The following is a 23,648-nucleotide window of genomic DNA, read 5'->3' on the forward strand; positions in this document are numbered from 1 at the left end:
GGGTTTACAGAAGGTAATAGTGAAAAACTTCTCTTGAAATATTATTGTAGAAATGCTTTACTTTTTGAGAAAACATTAAAACAATTATCAATTCTCGACATCGCGAATTACGATTTATTTTTAACACTTGTCATGACACAGCAAAACGCGCGGAAACAAGGGTGGGTTTTCCCGTTATTTTCTCCCTACTCTGATGACCAATTGAGCCTAAATTTGCACAGGATTGTTATTTTATTAAGTTGTGATACACGAAGTGTGGGCCTTTGGACAATATGTTTACCGAAAGTGTCCAATGGCTTTAAAAGACTTTTTTGGTGTATTTTTTAATGAATAATTTCAGGTTCGTTCTGTTACTGCTGACGCGTTAACTAGGAAAATCATGGAGTTTGCTGAAGAGAACAACCTTGACCTAAAGAACCAGCTTGCAGGATTCGGGAGTGATGGGGCAGCCAATATGCTTGGTTGTAGAAATGGTGTGCGGCCATCACAACCTAAACAGGTAAGTTAATAACATTTTCAACTGTCGTGACTGAGAGTGAGCGACAGCAAAGCAACATTAAAAACTTAAAAGGCTGTCTATGAAATAAATATTTTCAGCAAATTGGTAAATTTTTACCCCTTCCCTTATAGCTAATTTGCATACCTCTTCCACTTTTTACAGGTGTCGCCAATAGCAACCACTGCATTGCCCATCGCCTGGCACTAGCTATTGGGAGTACTGCTAAGAGCTGGCCATACATCAAGTCTTTCAACGACACCCTGTAGATGATTTATCAATATTATGAATATTCAGCAATTTGATCTGGAGGATTAACGGAGCATTCAGGTGAGTTTATTATCGCACTGTTTTGAGAGAGCATTTTCATTAAATCATCTCGATTCTCCATGGAAATTGTTTACAAACATGCACACCATTCCCAATGTTTGCGCCCAAATTTTGTTTTAAGGTGTTTTTTAGAAACTAGCGTCAGAAGTCAAGTGGAGTTAGATATAAAAGCATTTACGTAGCCAAGAAACACGGTTGACCATCACAAATTTGAGTGATACTTGTGTGGATCATTATATTCTACTTTTAAAATATCTTTCTAACCATATGGGCGATTCCATGGTTAGTCGCATTACACTTTTTAGTGTCATTTCTTGATCTTGGTGCTAGTAGTTCTATGTGAGATATTATTTCCACTAAGTTTATAGACTGATTTGTACTTGACACCCAAGGCTTTGAAGTGATGATATTAAAAATATTGTGGGCGTTGTACTCTGGATGTTATAGCTTTGTAAAAAGCGGTTAGTCGCATTACACAAAAAGGACATGATGAAAAATACACTTGTCTCAATTCAAAAGTTTCCTCAAACTAAAAATCTTGCAAAGGTTTTACTACATTTAGCACACATCTCTTTTACATTAGTATCCAACAGGATACTTATAAATAGTCAGCAACTTGAACTTTTAGGTTTACGTGGCAAAACCATGGTTAGTCACATTATGGTTAGTCGCATTACAGTTTGTCCGACCACTTAAGCCAAGCCCAATGGAGCCCAAACTGAGTTTTTGTTTGGCAAAATCAGGTTCATTCCTTATCAACAAACAAAATAAATTAATTTCACTTGTTTTTACTAAAATAATAACGCCTTTTCTCTTAAAAATCATAGAAACAAGGCTGAAATGTGTATTTTTAGAAAAGCAAACTTACATTTTTCGGAAATATTATTATTTCCCATTTTACTGACCACCTTTATTTTCAGAGTTGTGCATTCAACATAAAATGTTAAATATCTTGCCGAGTATGTAGGAATTGAACAAAAATAAAATCGCAGATTTAAAGTGACTTACATACATGTAACCATGTCCCTGAAAATCAAAGTTTGGGTTATTGTTTAAAAGTGGACTGTGAATTTAAAATGGCCTTGTTGGTTATCACAGGTTCCTCAACGCAACAAACAATTTGTTTTGTGTCGAAAAAGATTGTGTCGTATAAAACAAAACAAAAAACCTTCTTGATCACCCATCTCCTCGACTTGACCTGAATACATTTCACTGCATGTTACACCACACACCACTGACCATGCATTGCTACCCTTGCATCACTACCCTGGTTTGTAAGGCAGCATTTTGTAAGGTTATCATGTTTCTTCTTTCTGAAGGAAAATGGTGGCAAGAGGACATCAGCTTTTTGCTTTTGTTTGCTCTTTTGGGAGATTTTTCTGTGCTCTTCTTGAATTCCTTGTATTTTAACATCATTCTGCTTTTTCAGCCTAGGCAATGGTACAACATGTACATTATGTCCACAATTTGTGGAGTAAATTAGTTTCATTACTTCACTTTTCTACTCAAAATTCTCAGAAATGTTGCTTTTCTTTATTTTGTTTCATATGTTAATGATGAAGCTAGATTGGAGTGGCACATGTACAACACATGTTATAGTTTTCAGCATGGAAAAATGCATTGTGGGTAGGGCATGAGTGGCATCTGCAGAGCCCCAGATCTCTTAATTCATGTAATATTGTCCTCTAGTAAGTCAAAACCAAGATATCCAGCTTTGCTGACCTCTTAGCGTCCTCCACTTGAACAAAGATTTGGTTAGTCGCATTACATTGCATGGTTAGTCGCATTACCGGTTAGTCGCATTACACTTTTTGATGACTCGTTATTAAAATACACCAACTAGAGTGTTGATTTCTTTACTCATTTCAGACTTGGTAATAAGGGTAGAAGCATATTTTGAATTGCCATGAAGATAGTCAGTGGATTTTTCGTACAATTGAAATAACTTCATCTCTCGGTTAGTCGCATTACGCCCTGTTGAAGCTCCCACAAGTACACTCACATATTGCTTAAATGAGAAACACAAATTAAAATTCATTCTGGATTTTAAATAGTTGTACCTGCTGCTAATCATAACTATTAAAGTTTTGCTGGAAGAACCTTTGTGGGGGACAATATTTAACTTTGAAGAAATCACCTTAATGTGCTCACTTTTTAGGGTCTGTTCACAGCTTGTGCAAACATGAGCTGAATTTGTACAAAATGGTACAGAGTGTGTAAACAAAGTTAATGTCTGTTTCCTTTCATATGTTAGCTATAACTTTTACGTGAAAAGAAAGTTGTTACACAATTTTTATTTTTTGGTGTCATGTCCATGTTTGCTTGGAATCGCCCATATGCATTTCATAACAAACTGTTTCAAATGCTTTTCAAAGACCAACTCGTCCGATCCAAGGCAACATGTTCCTTTAATAGACATTGATGAAACTTCTAAACAGTTCTACTAAACAGATAGCCTTGCTCAAGGCAGTCGAGCTATTCACTCCGATAAAAGACCGCCGTTGTATAAAAACCCACCCGTATTGACTGTGCGTAACATCGCATGACATGATGCCACCGTACACTATCCGCATGCATCGGCCATCAGGCCGACAGCCTTGTAGGGTCTCTGTTGAAGCAACTGACCTCATTACAAAGAGTTCCCACAGTCAGCTCATTACCATAATGTCCGCAAAAGACGAGACATGTTTACATCACACGCCACCACCACGGGGTCGGGACGCTCATCGAGCATGATAGGGTCCAAAGGTCGTGATAAGGGAAGTGCGTGATTGGACGTCAAAATTCATTTGCCTCACATCTAACTTACTCACATCCTGTGTTGTCTGATAGGTCTGACGAAAGATATTCAAATTCATGAGCTGCATACTAGCATATCCGAGAGCCCCCCCATTTTTTTCCACTAGTGGAATTTTTTTTCATGAAACACATTAAACCCGGAAGTTACAGACCCGACAAGGCTGTCGGCCTGACGGCCTCCGCATGCGGCTAGTGGTACGTGTGCGGACGACTTGTGTGCACAGTATTCGTATGATGTGAAAGTGTGTATACGGGTGGGTCATGCAGTGTGATCAAAAGCACCACGCACAGGGTATACGTGTGGGTTTACAGCGGCATCTTTTCGGAGCGAATAATGCGACTGCCTTGAGCAAGGCTACTAAACAGACTTTATTGGTTTAAATTCAGCTGCTCACAAATCGGATAGGAAATGTTTATAACATTGCTTGTATATAGACTAGTATAAAAATTTAATCAGTGGCTCTTAGAATTCATACCATTCTTTATTCTTTGATATCTGTTTACAGGTTCTTTAAGATGATGAGAAGCAGCTGTTTCATGCACCACTGCTGTGATGAGATCACTGGCTTGCAGCCTCATCATCACTTAACACACTTCATCATCTCTCTACTACAAGCTTCATACCTCAACTCTGTAACCTATTCAATACAAAGATTAAGGTAGGTTTGTGTTTTGTTTATGAGTTGTAAAAAGGCCTGTTTATGTTTACATACACCATGACTTCATCATCACAACACTTAAAGGGCCAATTGTCACTCGAGTAAATTTGTCGCCAACTTTGAGGCAACTGCTGACAGTGCACACAAACACAACACTTTGATTAATCAAAGTGCTCTTGAAAAACATGGTCTCACTACCCCTAAGAAATTAATGTAAAATATTAATCAGCTTTTTCTAAGCATTTTCAATAAAAATTAATTGCTGAGAACTTTCTGCCGAGCGGGCGTACTTCTCCTGGAGGGCCAAAGCCAAAAGTGGTCATCCTGAGCTCTAAATTTTCAAGTCTTTCTTTTGGGTGAAATAAGTATGTAGCTATGTAGAGTAATATCTAAAGTTTCAGGATTATAAAAAGAAAATGAGATATAGTCTCCTATAATGCTAATTATGCAGTGATTTCAACGAGAAACGAGCGCTTAGAGTGCGACAGGACGGAATGATTAATTAAAACTATAATAACTTAATTAACAGATTTATCAGTTTTGTTATTTTTGTAAATAGACTAGCTGGTCATGGAGCACATGTATCTAAACCAAATACTTAAAATAATATTTTTTAATTTATGCGAATATGCAGATCTAAAGGTATCAATTCCGTCCTGTCGCATTTTTTAATCTATTAATTAATATTCAAATGCTTAATTTTGTATTTATTTGTATGAATTCTTCCAAACTATCAATGACAAGTGTGTTTGACACTTTAGGCATATTTGCTTTCAATTAATTCCTCCAATTAACTTAATGAGGCAATCCGTAGTGTTCAAAACAGGACAAAAACAAGTGCGACAGGACGGAAATAGGTGCGACAGGACGGAAAACAAGTGCGACAGGACAGAATTATTTAGTCAGTTTCCCATTTTATATTAAGTTTTTCTATGGTTATTTATACACTGGCTTAAAATGGATTAAAAACATTTAATTAGACCCATTTTTATTTTGGTTATAGTTGATTAAAACCATGTGAACGAAATTCCGTCCTGTCACATTTCCGTCCTGTCGCATGTATATCATAATTAATCCTCCAGTAATTGAAAGAAAGAAACATGCAAAAATTATTCTTTTTCTGTAGGTTAGAGTATATGAGGGTATACTTGATTATAAAATAAAACAATGTATTTAGTTGCATTCAATTTGATAAAAATTTAAAAGATAATTGAATGTTTCAAACACATGTTTCTATCGATCCGTCCTGTCGCGCGAATAAATTTGTGTTACTATGGCAACAAACTAAATACTATTCAATTTTTTTTTGGAGCTTGCTTGGGTCAGTTGGTTTCTTGTCTACACACCATAAATTAGTTTGTGTTTTACTGGTTCTATTGTTAAATGCACTGAAAATACTACATAAAATTCCGTCCTGTCACACAAACGATACTTTTGGCTTTGGCCCTGAAGTCCTTCTGCCAGCACGAAACTGTACAGTTATTAGTACGTGTTATATATATATATACAATCATGAATAATGTGATGCGTAAGTCACACACAGGTGTAGGGGTGTCGGCATAGCTGTGTCAAAGATCACATCGAGTTTGTCTTGTTTAGGTTTACACACCAGCCCACTCAATTGTTTAAATATGCCAAACAATTAGTAAAATTGACTACATGTATTTTTAGTTCTAAGCTTTTGTACCATTATAACTGCACTTGAACTTGACAGAAGAAGTTGAATGTGAGAAACAATGGTATAAATTGGTGGTATCAAGTTTCCATTTTAGAAACAAGGGAAACTGAGAGTGTAATAAATTGTAAATATTTGGTGTTGAACAATCAAAAATTGACTAGAGCAGGGTTTCAACCAAGCTGAGTTGTCCATTATTATGTTGGTGGTCTCCACATGTTGTCAATGTGTTTGCTCGGGGCGCCAGTTCTTGTTTCAACCCAAAATTATTTAAGATTTATAAGACAATCAGCCATTTTGAACACCAGTAAGCGAGTACCTACAAAAGCAGAGACTGTGAATGTATTATTTAGTAATCATATAAACAGTTTATGTTCACCAATGTCAAGTTGTTGTAACAAAAATGGTACTGTTCAGAGTTTTCTTTTTTTATAAGAGTTTTATTCCTGACAGTTACAACTTGATATTTTGTGAAATCAGTATTTTTCACATTGATGTGAATAATACTTATCCTCCTTCTTCAGTAAACACATCAAATAACCAACTTTGAAAATGATCTAAAATAGGTTGTTCAATTTGAATGACCTAAAAACGCTTTCATATCGGCTGATATTGATTGGGACAATCAACACACAAGCAAGAACGATTTGTAGGGTCTTCAGCCAATATTTCAGAGAGAATTAACTATCTCAAAGCTTAATACTCTGTGAGCTTTTAGATTAAAACTCATCATTTTTTGATGTTGACAGCCGAGCATTTAACTAGCGTGATACTGTTGCTCTGTGAGAGACCACTGCTCTCATGATTACTGCTCTATGAAAAATGTATTTTTATAACTGTTCCAATTCGATTATGCTTGCCAATAAATGATCCTTACTTTTGTTAATACTTGTTGAGAAAACAGCATTATTGGCACAGAGAGTGTCACTGTACTTTCATCAAGATGTGATGCATCCATGTTTAGCGAGGTGACTCATGAGTACCAACCACTTTTCTATTTGTTATTTTCCTCTAGATATGGCAATGCAACTTAGAAAATGAGAAGTCTAATCGATTTCATTCTGAGCTAGAATGTCGCATCAAAAATCTCGCTTAGCAGCTTCAAAAAGGTCTTGAAGATCATCAATCTCGCTTAGCAGCTTCAAAAAGGTCTTGAAGATCATCAAGATGTCAGAGAGTATCAGGCAAAGGTAAGAAAACATTATTAGTTATGCCACAAGCGTGAGTGGGATAAAGAAATATCTAGTATTTCAGTGTCCTGTTAAAGTTGGTTCCCATGTACTCCTAGAACTATGCGGTTCGTTCCAATATTACTCAGATCCCATGCAGGCACTCAAGTTTTGTAGTCACCAACAGATACAGTCAAGGAAACCTACTGCTATCTTAACCGCCATCAGCCCAAGAATCAGTACTCGCCACCAGAGGGCGCTATCATTTTCATAACCGCTATCGCACCTTGAACCACTATCACAGTTGCCTAAACATCTTCTATCACTGTTCGAGGCTCGTGGCATCTGCTGTTGAGCCCACATACATAATCACTTTTAACCTCGCATCATGTCACATGGCTTTCATGGTTCTGGAGATTCGCAGTTAAATTCTATGTACATGTGTACACATAAAGAGCCAAAAGCTGATGAAAAGACAGGGCACCAGTCTACTATCACATGAGCACCTGTGATAGTGATTGCAGGAATGATGGCGCTTAGTTTGTGAGGTTATGGCAGTTTAGATAGTGGTTAAGTTTTTGTGACTACACAACATGAGGGATATACAACACTATGTTTAAATTTCTGCCTGGTATGCTAACCAAGAAGGCGCAACCTTCACAGTTATTGGTAATTTAAAAATCGCCAATAAAACACGGCTCATTGAGTCACAAAAAAAAGGCGCAACATGGAGTTCTCCAATAACAGCGATAATTCACTGTAATTCACTCAAATATAATAATTATAAAACATGGTTTGAAGAAGAAAAAACTAAGCTTATTATAATTTTTAGTTTTGCACAATAAGCTATTGCATATAGGTAATTTAGATGAGATGAAAAATTCAATTTCCATGGAAATTTTTCGTGCAAAGATAATAATGGAAGAAAAACACACTTGTCGCACAAGTTGTGTGCTTTCTGATGCTTGAATTCGAGACCTCAAAATCTTATTCTGAGGTCTCAAAATTAAATTCAAATATTTAAGTGAGAAATTACTTCGTTCCCAAAAATATGTTACTTCAGAGGGAGCTGTTTCTCAGAATGTTTTATACCATCATCAGCTCCCTTTTACTCCTTACCAAGTAAGTTATGATGCTAATAATTATTTTGAGTAAATACCAATAGTGTCCGGTGCCTAGAGGATTAGAGATTGTCTTAATAAATGGTGATTGTTATCTTTACCTTTTTCTTGTTCCTTTGTTTCCATCTTCTGCAGATGCCTCATCACCGATGCCTCATCACCGATGCCTCATCATCGATGTCTCATCACGGATGCCTAAACAGCGATGCCTCAACGATGCCTCTACCTTTTTTTGTAGTTTGTATATTTTATTATAGTTGTAGATTTTAGGTTATTAATTGTGTGGTAAATTGGTCACACTTTCCCTTGTGTGTAGATTTGCTCAGACTTTCCCTTGTGTTGAAAATCTTTTGCACTTCCTCCGTGTAGTGATTTTCTAGCACTTCCAAGTTGTGGTGGAACTTCCCCTTGTGTTGTGAACTAACAAGTTTACAAACTGAAACGTTGTCAAAGGCTAAGTTGGAGAAATGTTTCTCTTCTAGCCCTAATCATTTAGGTCATTCAATTTAGATGTGCTGATGTATGGAGTTGACAAACTTGGTTGCCATATAGTGGAGCCGGATGGGAATTTTTCCCCAGAGGGTATTAGATAGGCGGGGTTTTGCCCATCTCATACATCAGCAACAGGCATGCAACATCTGATTTGTATGGTTTTTGGTTTTCTCAGCCATAGAAAAAACACAGCACAAAATCTTGCTGTGTCTGGATTTCTGGAAATGTCAAATCTTTTATCAAAATACAGAGTTGCATGACTGAACTAGGAGACACTTTAGTGTCTAAATTCTTTGGAGTCAATCAAAATTTGACTCTGTTGATTTAGTTAAATATTTTGTTAAGATTAGTCAACGTTTCAGGATGTGCCAGGGTGTGTCACACTTCCTTTGTGTGGTGAGTATCTGAAACTTTCCTGTGGGTTAATCTGAGTTGCTCACACTTCCTTTGTGTAATGAGTATTTGACACTTTCCCTTGTGTTACCCAGAGTTGCTCACACTTCCTTTGTGTAGCGAGTATCTGACACTTTCCCTTGCAATACTCTGAGTTGCTCACACTTCCTTTGTGTATTGAGTGTTTGACACTTTCCCTTGTGTTACTCTGAGTTGCTCATACTTCCTGTGTGTAGCGAGTAACTGACACTTTCCCTTGTGTTACTCTGAGTTGCTCACACTTCCTTTGTGTAGCGAGTAACTGACACTTTCCCTTGCGATACTCTGAATTGCTCACACTTTCTTTGTGTATTGAGTGTTTGACACTTTCTCTTGTGTTACTCTGAGTTGCTCATACTTCCTGTGTGTAGCGAGTAACTGACACTTTCCCTTGTGTTACTCTGAGTTGCTCACACTTCCTTTGTGTAGCGAGTAACTGACACTTTCCCTTGCGTTACTCTGAGTTGCTCACACTTTCTTTGTGTAGTAATTAACTGACACTTTCTCTTGTGTTACTCTGAGTTGCTCACACTTCCTTTGTGTATTGAGTGTTTGACACTTTCCCTTGTGTTACTCTGAGTTGCTCACACTTCCTTTGTGTAGCGAGTATCTGACACTTTCCCTTGCGTTACTCTGAGTTGCTCACACTTTCTTTGTGTAGTGATTAACTGACACTTTCTCTTGTGTTACTCTGAGTTGCTCACACTTCCTTTGTCTAGCGAGTAATTGACACTTTCCCTTGTGTTACTCTGAGTTGCTCACACTTCCTTTGTGTAGCGAGTATCCGACACTTTCCCTTGTGTTACTCTGAGTTGCTCACACTTCCTTTGTGTAGCGAGTATCTGACACTTTCCCTTGCAATACTCTGAGTTGCTCACACTTCCTTTGTGTATTGAGTGTTTGACACTTTCCCTTGTGTTACTCTGAGTTGCTCATACTTCCTGTGTGTAGCGAGTAACTGACACTTTCCCTTGTGTTACTCTGAGTTGCTCACACTTCCTTTGTGTAGCGAGTAACTGACACTTTCCCTTGCGTTACTCTGAGTTGCTCACACTTTCTTTGTGTAGTGATTAACTGACACTTTCTCTTGTGTTACTCTGAGTTGCTCACACTTCCTTTGTGTATTGAGTGTTTGACACTTTCCCTTGTGTTACTCTGAGTTGCTCACACTTCCTTTGTGTATTGAGTGTCTGACACTTTCCCTTGTGTTACTCTGAGTTGCTCACACTTTCTTTGTGTAGTGATTAACTGACACTTTCTCTTGTGTTACTCTGAGTTGCTCACACTTCCTTTGTCTAGCGAGTAATTGACACTTTCCCTTGTGTTACTCTGAGTTGCTCACACTTCCTTTGTGTAGCGAGTATCCGACACTTTCCCTTGTGTTACTCTGAGTTGCTCACACTTCCTCCGCTGACACTTTCTGTTGTATTGTCATACACTTTCGCCTAATCTAATTGTTGTTTAGGCTTACACACACTTCCCCCTGTGTGCTGAGTTAATTAATTTTCCACTTTAGTTTAAAAAGATACATCCTTTTCACACTCATAGACATATAATTCAGAAACTAACATGTCAATTTCACCATAGAAAAACCTTCCCTTGCAAATAATCAGGGCACTCTTGATTGTCTTCTTGGGAAACAGTTTTACTAGTCAGAGAGCACTCTGATTGAAACTGTTTAATGGCATTTTAAACAATTTTGTTAGCATAACTTTTGGATGAATATAATTGAAACCTTCCCTTGCAGATAATCAGGGCACTCTGATTGTTTTCTTGGGAAACAGTTTTACCAATCGGAGAAACTGTTAAAAGAATTGTTTAACAAATATTTTCAGCACTTTACAGTCCGAATTTTCCTTTGCAGAAAATCAGGGCACTCTGGTTGTCTTCTTGGGAAACAGTTTTACTAGTCAGAGAGCACTCTGATTGAAACTGTTCAAAGACATTTTAAATAAAACTTTGCAAAACTTTTAGATCTTGATCTGAAGAAAAAAAAATACTAAAAAATCAATTCTGAATTACATGTATATGTCTTTGTGGTATTTAAGTTAAATGTACGAGTTGCTCCTACCCAAAAATGAGACAATTTAAAAGAGTGAAGCTAACAAAAAGTAATGACTTTTCTTGCAAGTGAAGCCATTAACTTTGTTTCATTGACCAAACATTAAAACAAAACTGGAAAAATCAGTAACATTTTCAAAAAGTAATGACTTTTCTTGCAAGCAAAGCCATTAACTTTGTTTCATTGACCAAACTTAAAAACAAAACTATAGAAAAATCAGAAATTTGTTTTTAAAGTAATGACTTTTCTTGCAAGCGAAGCCACTAACTTTGTTTCATTGACCAAACATGAGAAAAAAACCTGGAAATTTCAGTATCTTGCAGAGGTATGGACATTTCTATCAAAAACAATTGCATTTTGTCAGGTCTTAAGGGAAAACAACATTTTTTTATTATTTTATTTTTTGGGGGTCAGGTTTTTTTCAATGAAATTTTCAAGATTTAAAACATGGACTCATTGTGTAGGAGCAACTCATTCTGATGAATTTTGTTAATGTATGTTAGGGCCTCATCCAAACCCTCTGAAAAACTCGCAGAGTTGTGCAAACACCTGTGCCTGTTGGTGGACCCCCTCGGCTGCCTGGAACAAGTGTTGGTCCTGGGGGCCTGGGTGCAATGGAAGGTATGTTCTCCGTTCAGTGAAATTCAATTTGATGTACAACTAGTGTTCTCCTTCACTGGTGTAATGCCTTACAAAATTTGACAAGCTAGAGCGAGCATTTTTGGAAGCATGCATTCATACTAGGGCCTGAGCTGGAAGGTAGTGGTTGGTCCCTAAAACGTTCTGGTCGGCAAGATCTCTCAAGACGTCGGGATGAGGGCCCCTTATTATTTAGCCTTTTGTTGGTCACGTCATTCTTTTGTTTTTGAGTAAACAGGTTTGTACTGGGGATCTATTGAGATCATGAAAGGTGACTTGAGATGTCTTCATTTGAGCCAATGGAATCTGGACCGGTGGATGATGACGACTTCTATCCAGTTGATGATGTGAGGGCTGGAGAAACAATTTCTGCTTGGTCATGCCACTTCACACAAAAATATCTAGTAAGAACACCCATTTGATTGCCTTTTGATACCAAAGATGACATTGGATTCCTATAAATTGTAGTTGCTTTGAATTGGTTGGTTTTAGCATAGAGTAAGGGTTTTAGAAGTGGTCAATTAGGGTCAGTTTTGTGTCAAGGTTCTTAGGGTCTGGGAATGTTGCACTACACTTTCACATGTGTTTTAAATTACCCAAACGTTTTGAATTACCCATACTTCCCCTGGTGTTGCATATTCTCTACACTTTCACATGTGTTTTGAATTACCCATACTTCCCCTGGTGTTGCGTATTCTCTACACTTTCACATGTGTTTTGAATTACCCATACTTCCCCTGGTGAGGGCTTATTCTCTACATTTTCACATGTGTTTTGAATTACCCATACTTCCCCTGGTGTGGTTTATTCTCTACATTTTCGCTCATGTTTTGAATTACCCATACTTCCCCTGGTGAGGTCTAATTCTCTACATTTTCACATGTGTTTTGAATTACCCATACTTCCCCTGGTGTGGTGTATTCTCTACATTTTCACATGTGTTTTGAATTACCCATACTTCCCCTGGTGAGGTCTTATTCTCTACATTTTCACATGTGTTTTGAATTACCCATACTTCCCCTGGTGTGACATATTCTCCACACTTTCACATGTGTTTTGAATTACCCATACTTCCCCTGGTGTGGTTTATTCTCTGCACTTTCACATGTGTTTTGAATTACCAATACTTCCCCTGTTGTGGAAAATTCTCTGCACTTTCACATGTGTTTCGAATTACCAATACTTCCCCTGGTGAGGTCTTATTCTCTACATTTTCACATGTGTTTTGAATTACCCATACTTCCCCTGGTGTGACATATTCTCTATGTTTTGACTTAACCCATACTTCCCCTGGTGTGGTTTATTCTCTACATTTTCACATGTGTTTTGAATTACCCATACTTCCCCCTGGTGTGGTTTATTCTCTACATTTTCACATGTATTTTGAATTACCCATTCTTCCCCTGGTGTGGTTTATTCTCTACATTTGCGCTCGTGTTTTGAATTACCCATACTTCCCCTGGTGTGGTTTATTTCTCTGCACTTTCACATGTGTTTTGAATTACCAATACTTCCCCTGTTGTGGATAATTCTCTGCACTTTCGCATGTGTTTTGAATTACCCATACTTCCCCTGTTGTGGATAATTCTCTGCACTTTCACATGTGTTTCGAATTACCCATACCTCCCCTGGTGTGACGTATTCCTCTATGTTTTGAATTACCACTACTTCCCCTGGTGTGGTTTATTCTCTGCACTTTCACATGTGTTTTGAATTACCCATTCTTCCCCTGGTGTGACATATTCTCTATGTTTTGACTTAACCCATACTTCCCCTGTTGTGGTTTATTCTCTACATTTTCACTCGTGTTTTGAATTACCCATACTTCCCCTGGTGTGGTTTATTCTCTGCACTTTCACATGTGTTTTGAATTACCAATACTTCCCCTGTAGTGGATAATTCGCTGCACTTTCACATGTGTTTCGAATTACCAATACTTCCCCTGGTGAGGTCTAATTCTCTACATTTTCACATGTGTTTTGAATTACCCATACTTCCCCTGGTGTGACGTATTCTCTGCTTTGAATTACCACTACTTCCCCTGGTGTGGTTTATTCTCTGCACTTTCACATGTGTTTTGAATTACCCATACTTCCCCTGGTGAGACATATTTTCTATGTTTTGACTAATTAACCCATACTTCCCCTGGTGTGGTTTATTCTCTACATTTTCACTCGTGTTTTAAATTACCCATACTTCCCCTGGTGTGGTTTATTCTCTGCACTTTCACATGTGTTTTGAATTACCAATACTTCCCCTGTTGTGGATAATTCTCTACATTTTCACATGTGTTTTGAATTACCCATACTTCCCCTGGTGAGGGCTTATTCTCTACATTTTCACATGTGTTTTGAATTACCCATACTTCCCCTGGTGTGGTTTATTCTCCACACTCATGTGTTTTGAATTACCCATACTTCCCCTGGTGTGGTCTAATTCTCTACATTTTCACATGTGTTTTGAATTACCCATACTTCCCCTGGTGTGGTTTATCTCTACACTTTCACATGTGTTTTGAATTACCCATACTTCCCCTGGTGTAGTTTATTCTCTACACTTCCACATGTGTTTTGAATTACCCTTACTTCCCCTGGTGAGGGCTAATTCTCTACATTTTCACATGTGTTGAATTACCCATACTTCCCCTGGTGTGGTTTATTCTCTACATTTTCACATGTATTTTGAATTACCCATACTTCCCCTGGTGTGGTTTATTCTCCACACTCATGTGTTTTGAATTACCCATACTTCCCCTGGTGTGGTCTAATTCTCTACATTTTCACATGTGTTTTGAATTACCCATACTTCCCCTGGTGTGGTTTATTCTCTACACTTTTACATGTGTTTTGAATTACCCATACTCCCCCTGGTGAGGGCTTATTCTCTACATTTTCACATGTGTTTTGAATTACCCATACTTCCCCTGGTGTGGTTTATTCTCCACACTCATGTGTTTTGAATTACCCATACTTCCCCTGGTGTGGTCTAATTCTCTACATTTTCACATGTGTTTTGAATTACCCATACTTCCCCTGGTGTGGTTTATCTCTACACTTTCACATGTGTTTTGAATTACCCATACTTCCCCTGGTGTAGTTTATTCTCTACACTTCCACATGTGTTTTGAATTACCCTTACTTCCCCTGGTGAGGGCAAATTCTCTACATTTTCACATGTGTTGAATTACCCATACTTCCCCAGGTGTGGTTTATTCTCTACATTTTCACATGTATTTTGAATTACCCATACTTCCCCTGGTGTGGTTTATTCTCTACACTTTTACATGTGTTTTGAATTACCCATACTCCCCCTGGTGAGGGTTTATTCTCTGCACTTTCACATGTGTTTTGAATTACCCATACTTCCCCTGGTGAGACATATTTTCTATGTTTTGACTAATTAACCCATACTTCCCCTGGTGTGGTTTATTCTCTACATTTTCACTCGTGTTTTAAATTACCCATACTTCCCCTGGTGTGGTTTATTCTCTGCACTTTCACATGTGTTTTGAATTACCAATACTTCCCCCCCAGCAAACATAATAACGTGCCCTGAACGTCGCTACGACGTTATTTGAATGTTGGGAGAACGTTTTTATTTAACGTTGTACGGACGGATAAGTGTGGAGTTTTGTCAACGTCTAGATAACGTCGCGTCATGACGTAATATAATAACGTTGTGAAAACGTTAAATCTTCACGTTTTGATAAAGTTATTTCTGAACGTGATTGTGACGTATTTATATAACGTCATCAATAGGAAAAACCCAACGTTATAAAAACGTTATAAATGCTTTAAATAAATGTAAATTTATCACAACAAATCAAGACACATGCATACCAAAAGTGCTTTTGGCTCTCTTAACATCTTTAATTGCATACAAATCATTTCATAGAAAAGACAGCAAAACTTTAAAGCATGGTTAAATATACCTCAAAATGCGTTGTATAATAAAAATGGCAAAGATGGAGATTTACAGTTAAATGGTCTGTATACGTTTGGCAATGACTCTACAAATTTAAGGCAATAAAAAACAACTGTAGTGTCAGAAGTTCAGCAGCTTTAGGTAGTGTAATGCATTTTGAGAAGCGTTTAACTTCGAAGTTCTCCAGTTATAGAAAAAATAGATCACTTTTTATTCCCCAAAATTTAGTTCTAAGAAATATTCTTCCTGTGTGGAAATAATCGTCCTGTTTTTTTCCCAGTGAAATCTCCAAAACACAAACATCTTTTGCAGTGAAATATTCACAGAGGGTTAGTTTTATTGTATTTATCTACATGTATATATTATATTATATACACATACAGTAAGTTCCATACCATTGTTACTGAAACTCACTGCTTGTTCAAATCTAGTTGTAGATACATCGTACCATAAAACTAACCTGTGAAAATTCATGTGGGAAGAATATATAGTCTGCAATTGGAACACCCAATCTGAGAAGCGTTTCTGGCAGAAACACTCATCAGCTTCAAAATGTTTTTCCAAAACCACATTACTTCAAAGTGAACTGTGTCTCAAAATGTTTCTTACCAGGTAATTTTATTGCCAAATGTATAACAACCCTTAGAAAACAAACGTTTTTAAAGTTAACTTTAAACACAGTTCCAATTGTCTTCAGATTTCAAAAGTAAAAATACAGTGCCATTTTAATGAATATCCACACAAATTGTTTTTGTTTTTTTTACATTTGGATGGAGCAAAATCCAGTGTGAATGGCAAAGTTGTTGAGGAGGAATGTTGAATTTAGAACTTTTTTGAACATATTGAATAATGTTAAATACTGTTCTTGTTTAAATTTCTTCATTTAGTGCATCTAAGTTTTTAAATCAGTAACAATTAAAGCTCAGCTTTGAGATAAAATGTTAAAAAGGGTTTGGGGAAAAAAGGATAGCAGGCAGCAAGTGGTACACGGCAAAATTGTCGATGGATTAGTCAGAATCACCAAGGGTCACCACATCCGAAAAAGGTAGGTATTCCTCAACAAGGTTCCTAAATGTAAAAGAAAATGTGAAACAAAGAGAACATTTAATCATTTTGACCTTTCCCACAAAATGTGTACATGTATTTCCTTTATCAATGTACACATGTATATCGGTTCATCCATGTCGGGTCAACAAGAACGAGTTTGACATTGTTATTTTCTAATGTATACATCGTGAAACATAACTGTCCATATGTACCTGCACAATATCAAAATGTCTATGGACTGAAAACATGTTCCATTAATCTTTGTATAGGATAGTGAATACCTTTTGTCTTCAAGCTATCTAGTTTTTTTTTACAATATAATAGGCGTTGCCAACGTTTCCATTGAGAGTATTTCACATACAAAGCTACATCATGCACATGTAATTCACTCACCTGTACTTGGGCCCAACTTTTGTTGTGGGGAAATTTGTAGGTGTCAAGAAGATGAGATGGCCTCCTCTAACCTTTTCAGCAAGCTCCTAACAGTAAAATAAAAACATTTTTAAGAAAAACATAAAGTAATTGGGGTGGTCATTCGAAATGGTAAAACTAAGCATTTTCATTCCTTCTACCCAGTACCCACATATTGTTTGTCTCAGCTAACAAAATTAACTGTAATTGATCAACAAACCTTTTTTTAAATGCTGCCGTTTCATTAAAAAAAGGTAAATCAATCAACATTAAAAAAGCATCAATCATGCTTCACTATTCCATATATGCTTTCTGAAAAAAATACAAATGTTGGTTCCTTTCAGTTACCCCTTAATTACTCCTTCAACAATATTAATTATATATATAAATTGATGAAATACTTTTCCTTTTACCGTAGCTGATTTGTGGAAAGCACAATAACAGTAACACACACAAATTGGTGCCCTCATAAGTAAGCATAATAATATATTAAATTAAACATCATGGCGTCGAAAAGCAGTCAATTTTCCATCAAAAATCTGTGGTTCACAATTATTCTACTCTGGGACAAAGGATACAGAGTAAACTGGTGTCAAAGAGCACGGAGGAAGACCAAACACGAAGATTGGTTGGCCGTATTCTAGCTACCTCTGCCATTGTATTAGTTGCGATAATCGTAACCCTCCTCCCGACCAGGCCGGAGGGTTACGAGACTCGTTCGAGCGTAAACGGTTGATCTGGTCCAACACGTACAATTTGGACAGCTAGTCACCAGATTTGCCCCATTTTTACCACTTTTAAAAATCATGACACAAATTCTGAGGGTACTACCTTAATCCGCAATGTCTAATGCAGCCTGCCATAATACTCAAAACACCATTGAGGAAATATTTCGAAGAAAAATGGACAAAAACTTACCAGAATCGGAGCGAATTCACAGGTTCAAATGTCGAACCTGCGTGGGGCGGAGCTTCGGCTGTATGTGTGGGATGTGTGGTTCAAAAGGTCGTGGCAGTGCGTGGGGTGCGTTGTGTAGCCCGGCAACTGTGCACATAATATGTGCGGTCCGAGGCTATTCCCGCTTGCGGACTCACATCACTACACGGGCGGACGGGATGTTATACTTATCAGCAACAACACAGTACACGTGTATGTACATTTACATGGTGTACAGTACTGTGGTGCATATCATGTACATGTACAGTGCATTGTCCTATTTTATATACGGGCCCTGATGACATGTCTTTTGATTTCCTTTTTTTTTTTCATCAATTATTTATTCGTTTGTCCAGTTCCATTTGTGATCTTTTTGGATTTTATATAGTGTCTTTTTTTATTTAAGAAAGTGTTGTGAATACACCATGAACAGACCGATTGCGATACCAATGTTTACGTATGATCACGTGACCTACATGCCTTTCGATTTCATAATTGTTTTTATCATTTGTATTTTCATTAATATTTCTGCTTCGTTTGTCCAGTTCAATTTGTTCTTTTTGTAATTTATATAGTGCCCCTTTTTTATATAATATTTTTTAAAGAAAGTGTTGTGAACTGCCTGTTTGTTTATTTCTAATCGAGGCCTACTTTTGTAAATGTAAAGCGCCGTGAGCACGTGAGTAATAATAATACAATGTAAAAAGTACATCGGAAGAATAAATAAGGAATAGTAAACTTGCGGCAAGAACCGTAAGCCGACGCCATGGTTTCGAAATAAGGACCTCTAAGTTTCTGTGCTCGCTTTACTTTTAAAAAAGCTTCCTCGCTCTATGTCTATAGATATGAAAATGACCCGCTAAAACAATTGTATTATACAATCTTGTATTTTAAACTTATCTGTGTATATTTATGACATTTTTAAAGTCTGTGCTTGATCTCCGACAAGCTTATTTTTTTCTTGAGTGATTTCGTTTGACCATCCCAGGTACATGTATTGGGGTTGTGATCGAGTGCGTTGTAGAAGCTCTGTTTATTTAGGGCATTTAAAATATCGTTAAACGTCTACCAACCTAAGGTTGTTTTAATCAGTTTGGAGCCACTATAAACAACTAAATTTACATGCAATGATATGCAAGCAAGTATGTAGCAAAACGAAATCACAGCTATTGTTCCAGTCACTGCAGCATGGTTACCGAAAATTAAAATGGAAGCGGCATATGACAAGTTAAAAAAACAGTATCCCTTGACCCCTACTATCCTTTAAAAAAATAATATTAATGTGTGCATAACACCGTTGAATAAATATATAGAATTCTGGCTTTCCTTCCCTCCTTAGTTTTTGAAATAATCTTCCAATAGGGAATGTGCGACCGGCCTTACGGATAATGTATTTTTGTCGCAAATAACAGGATACGCGATGTTGTCCAAAACCCTGGCCGTGGTGTAAAAACAATTCCGCCCGCTTATTGTTAGTTGTACAACGAAGATAATTAATACTGGTAGGACACTTATTTCGCGCACAGTCCCCTGTGCTCAAGGCGCTTTACAAAATAGGCCTAAATTATAAATAGTGAACCAATAATATAGACCAATTGCGCGCAACGTCACGTGACCTGTAAGAAAGTGTAATTTCTTAAAATCACTGAAGAATATTCAGGGCTTTGTAACATGCGACCTTACCGCGGTGGCTGAACAGTAATGGGTAAACACATTTTTCCACCAAACTAGGAAATTCCACGAGAATGTTCACACGGTGTCAAGTGTTACCCTCATTGTAAAGAATTTGCTGCCAATACTTTCAATAAAACTCCTCTCCCGAAAAAGCTGCCAATCCCTTTATTTTAATCCTCATTTTTTTTTTTTTTTAGAAGGGATAGCTTTCATCTAGAGTCGGACAACTTCGCTCACGGCACAGCCCGACTTCAGCTGTGCACAGCGCAAAATCTACGGCGCGTGAGCTTGCTCAAACATCAGTAGCTCACGTAGTTTATAATCTCAAAAGAAACCTATTTTTTAATAGAATACTGGAAATATAGAACAGCAAGTGTGATTTAAATTTATGTTACAACATTCAACTTTACAAAAAGGGTTTCGTTTTTAGCTAGACAAAGTTATATACCGCCGATTTCTTGTCCATTGGTACGAGTCTTCCCATCCTCCCATGTCTTTGCTGTGTATCTGTCCTTTTCTTTGGGTACTGTAGGTCACGTGATCATACGTAAACATTGGTATCGCAATCGGTCTGTTCATGGTGTATTCACAACACTTTCTTAAATAAAAAAAGACACTATATAAAATCCAAAAAGATCACAAATGGAACTGGACAAACGAATAAATAATTGATGAAAATACAGATGAAAAAAAAAAAGGAAATCAAAAGACATGTCATCAGGGCCCGTATATAAAATAGGACAATGCACTGTACATGTACATGATATGCACCACAGTACTGTACACCATGTATATGTACAATACACGTGTAACATCCCGTCCGCCCGTGTAGTGATGTGAGTCCGCAAGCGGGAATAGCCTCAGACCGCACATATGTGCACAGTTGCCGGCTACACAATGCACCCCACGCACTGCCACGACCTTTTGAACCACACATCCCACACATACAGCCGAAGCTCCGCCCCACGCAGGTTCGACATTTGAACCTGTGAATTCGCTCCGATTCTGGTAAGTTTTTGTCCATTTTTCTTCGAAATATTTCCTCAATGGTGTTTTGAGTATTATGGCAGGCTGCATTAGACATTGCGAATTAAGGTAGTACCCTCAGAATTTGTGTCATGATTTTTAAAAGTGGTAAAAATGGGGCAAATCTGGTGACTAGCTGTCCAAATTGTACGTGTTGGACCAGATCAACCGTTTACGCTCGAACGAGTCTCGTAACCCTCCGGCCTGGGCGGCCGTCGGGAGGAGGGTTACGATTATCGCAACTACCATTGTATGTGTAAAAATGTCTCATTGTATTGTTGTCTGGAGATGTACACACGACGTACATGAATGATGACATATATAAACAATCGTGATAACCAAAGAAAATACTTGTTTTTTTACGGAAAACACAACAAGACAAAGTGAGTTTTTGTATGTAAAATACTTACCATTGTCGAGAAGATGACAACTTCACAACCGATGTAAATTTGGTCGGCGTAACGTACAGGCTAGGAGAAGAATACGACGGTTGAACGGCGACAGTGCAGCATAACATTTGAACAATCCCCCACAATCCTCCGCGCGGATTGTAGCCTCGTACTTTATATGAGAATTTACTTTTTTAATAATTGTATGAAGTTTTTTATTATTAATCTTTTTGTTCTTTACTAACACCTATATGAGTGTCTTTATTTTTTTTATTTATAAAATATTACCATAAAATAATATTATAATAAAAAAATATTATTTTGTATTGAAAACGTTTTGTAGAGGATTTCTGCATGACCGCGGTCATCTGCCTCGTGGTACAACGTTGATACAACGTTATATCTGTACGTTGCCCACGTGCCCCGAGGATACACGTCGTGCGACACATGCCAGTGAACTGTCAAAACACTGTTCGGTAACTTTGTTAAAACAAGTTTCCACAACGTCCCATTATCAGACGATGAAAACTACGTCGTTGCAAAGTTAGTTGTACGTTGCCAAATAACCTGACGAAGGTACAACATTCAAGCAACGTTGCCAAACAAAGCTCAAGTGACTTTATTAAAACGTTGTGAAAACACAAAGCCACAACTCTCAGATAACGTTTTGCACAGAACATTCACATAACGTTTGTATATGACGTTTAAAAAACGTTAGACAAAAGTTGTATCTAAGTTATGGAGTAACGTGACGAAACCAAAACCTTCTGACAACGTTGCATAACAATATACACAGGACGTTTTTATACGATGTTAAAACATAACGTTTTTATAACGTTGTATTTATGTCATTGTGTAACAAGACCAAACTGCAACCTTTTGGCAACGTTGAAGGTTAGTTGTGTTTTAGTTGGTAAGCAACATTACCAAAATACAACTTCACAGTAACGTTACGATGACGTTACGTGTTTGCTGGGCCTGTTGTGGATAATTCTCTGCACTTTCACATGTGTTTTGAATTACCCATACTTCCCCTGGTGAGGGCTTATTCTCTACATTTTCACATGTGTTTTGAATTACCCATACTTCCCCTGGTGTGGTTTATTCTCCACACTCATGTGTTTTGAATTACCCATACTTCCCCTGGTGTGGTCTAATTCTCTACATTTTCACATGTGTTTTGAATTACCCATACTTCCCCTGGTGTGGTTTATCTCTACACTTTCACATGTGTTTTGAATTACCCATACTTCCCCTGGTGTAGTTTATTCTCTACACTTCCACATGTGTTTTGAATTACCCTTACTTCCCCTGGTGAGGGCTAATTCTCTACATTTTCACATGTGTTGAATTACCCATACTCCCCCTGGTGAGGGCTTATTCTCTACATTTTCACATGTGTTTTGAATTACCCATACTTCCCCTGGTGTGGTTTATTCTCCACACTCATGTGTTTTGAATTACCCATACTTCCCCTGGTGTGGTCTAATTCTCTTCATTTTCACATGTGTTTTGAGTTACCCATACTTCCCCTGGTGTGGTTTATTCTCTACATTTTCACGTGTTTTGAATAAGCCATTAGTTCCCCTGGTGAGGTCTAATTCTCTACATTTTCACATGTATTTTGAATAACCCATACTTCCCCTGGTGTGGTTTATTCTCTACACTTTTACATGTGTTTTGAATTACCCATACTCCCCCTGGTGAGGGCTAATTCTCTACATTTTCACATGTGTTTTGAATTACCCATTCTTCCCCTGGTGTGGTTTATTCATTACACTTTTACATGTGTTTTGAATTACCCATACTCCCCCTGGTGAGGGCTAATTCTCTACATTTTCACATGTGTTTTGAATTACCCATACTTCCCCTGGTGTGGTTTATTCTCTACACTTTCACATGTGTTTTGAATTACCCATAGTTCCCCTGGTGAGGTCTAATTCTCTACATTTTCACATGTATTTTGAATTACCCATACTTCCCCTGGTGTGGTTTATTCTCTACACTTTCACATGTGTTTTGAATTACCCATACTTCCCCTGGTGAGGTCTAATTCTCTACATTTTCACATGTGTTTTGAATTACCCATACTTCCCCTGGTGTGGTTTATTCTCTACACTTTCACGTGTTTTGAATTACCCATACTTCCCCTGGTGAGGTCTAATTCTCTACATTTTCACATGTGTTTTGAATTACCCATACTTCCCCATATGTGGTTTATTCTCCACACTCATGTGTTTTGAATTACCCATACTTCCCCTGGTGTGGTTTATTCTCTACATTTTCGCTCGTGTTTTGAATTACCCATAGTTCCCCTGGTGAGGTCTAATTCTCTACATTTTCACATGTATTTTGAATTACCCATAC

At 37.6% G+C, this 23,648-nt stretch overlaps 2 long non-coding RNA genes across 2 annotated transcripts; one reads left to right on the plus strand and one right to left on the minus strand.

The window, feature by feature from the left end:
• Positions 1–457: 457 nt before the first annotated feature.
• Positions 458–9,635, plus strand: LOC139936510 (uncharacterized). Its single transcript, XR_011785965.1, has 5 exons — positions 458–499; positions 662–826; positions 4,132–4,284; positions 6,975–7,149; positions 8,385–9,635. It is a non-coding gene; the product is annotated as an uncharacterized lncRNA (long non-coding RNA).
• Positions 9,636–15,413: 5,778 nt separating this feature from the next.
• On the minus strand, positions 15,414–21,415 carry LOC139936094 (uncharacterized). The gene is made up of 3 exons (XR_011785900.1): positions 21,303–21,415; positions 17,239–17,324; positions 15,414–16,866 (listed from the first exon to the last, which is right to left on the minus strand). It is a non-coding gene; the product is annotated as an uncharacterized lncRNA (long non-coding RNA).
• Between the last annotated feature and the right edge of the window lie 2,233 nt (positions 21,416–23,648).

This window comes from Asterias amurensis, chromosome 4, assembly GCF_032118995.1.
Source record: "Asterias amurensis chromosome 4, ASM3211899v1".
NCBI classification, from domain to species: domain Eukaryota; kingdom Metazoa; phylum Echinodermata; class Asteroidea; order Forcipulatida; family Asteriidae; genus Asterias; species Asterias amurensis.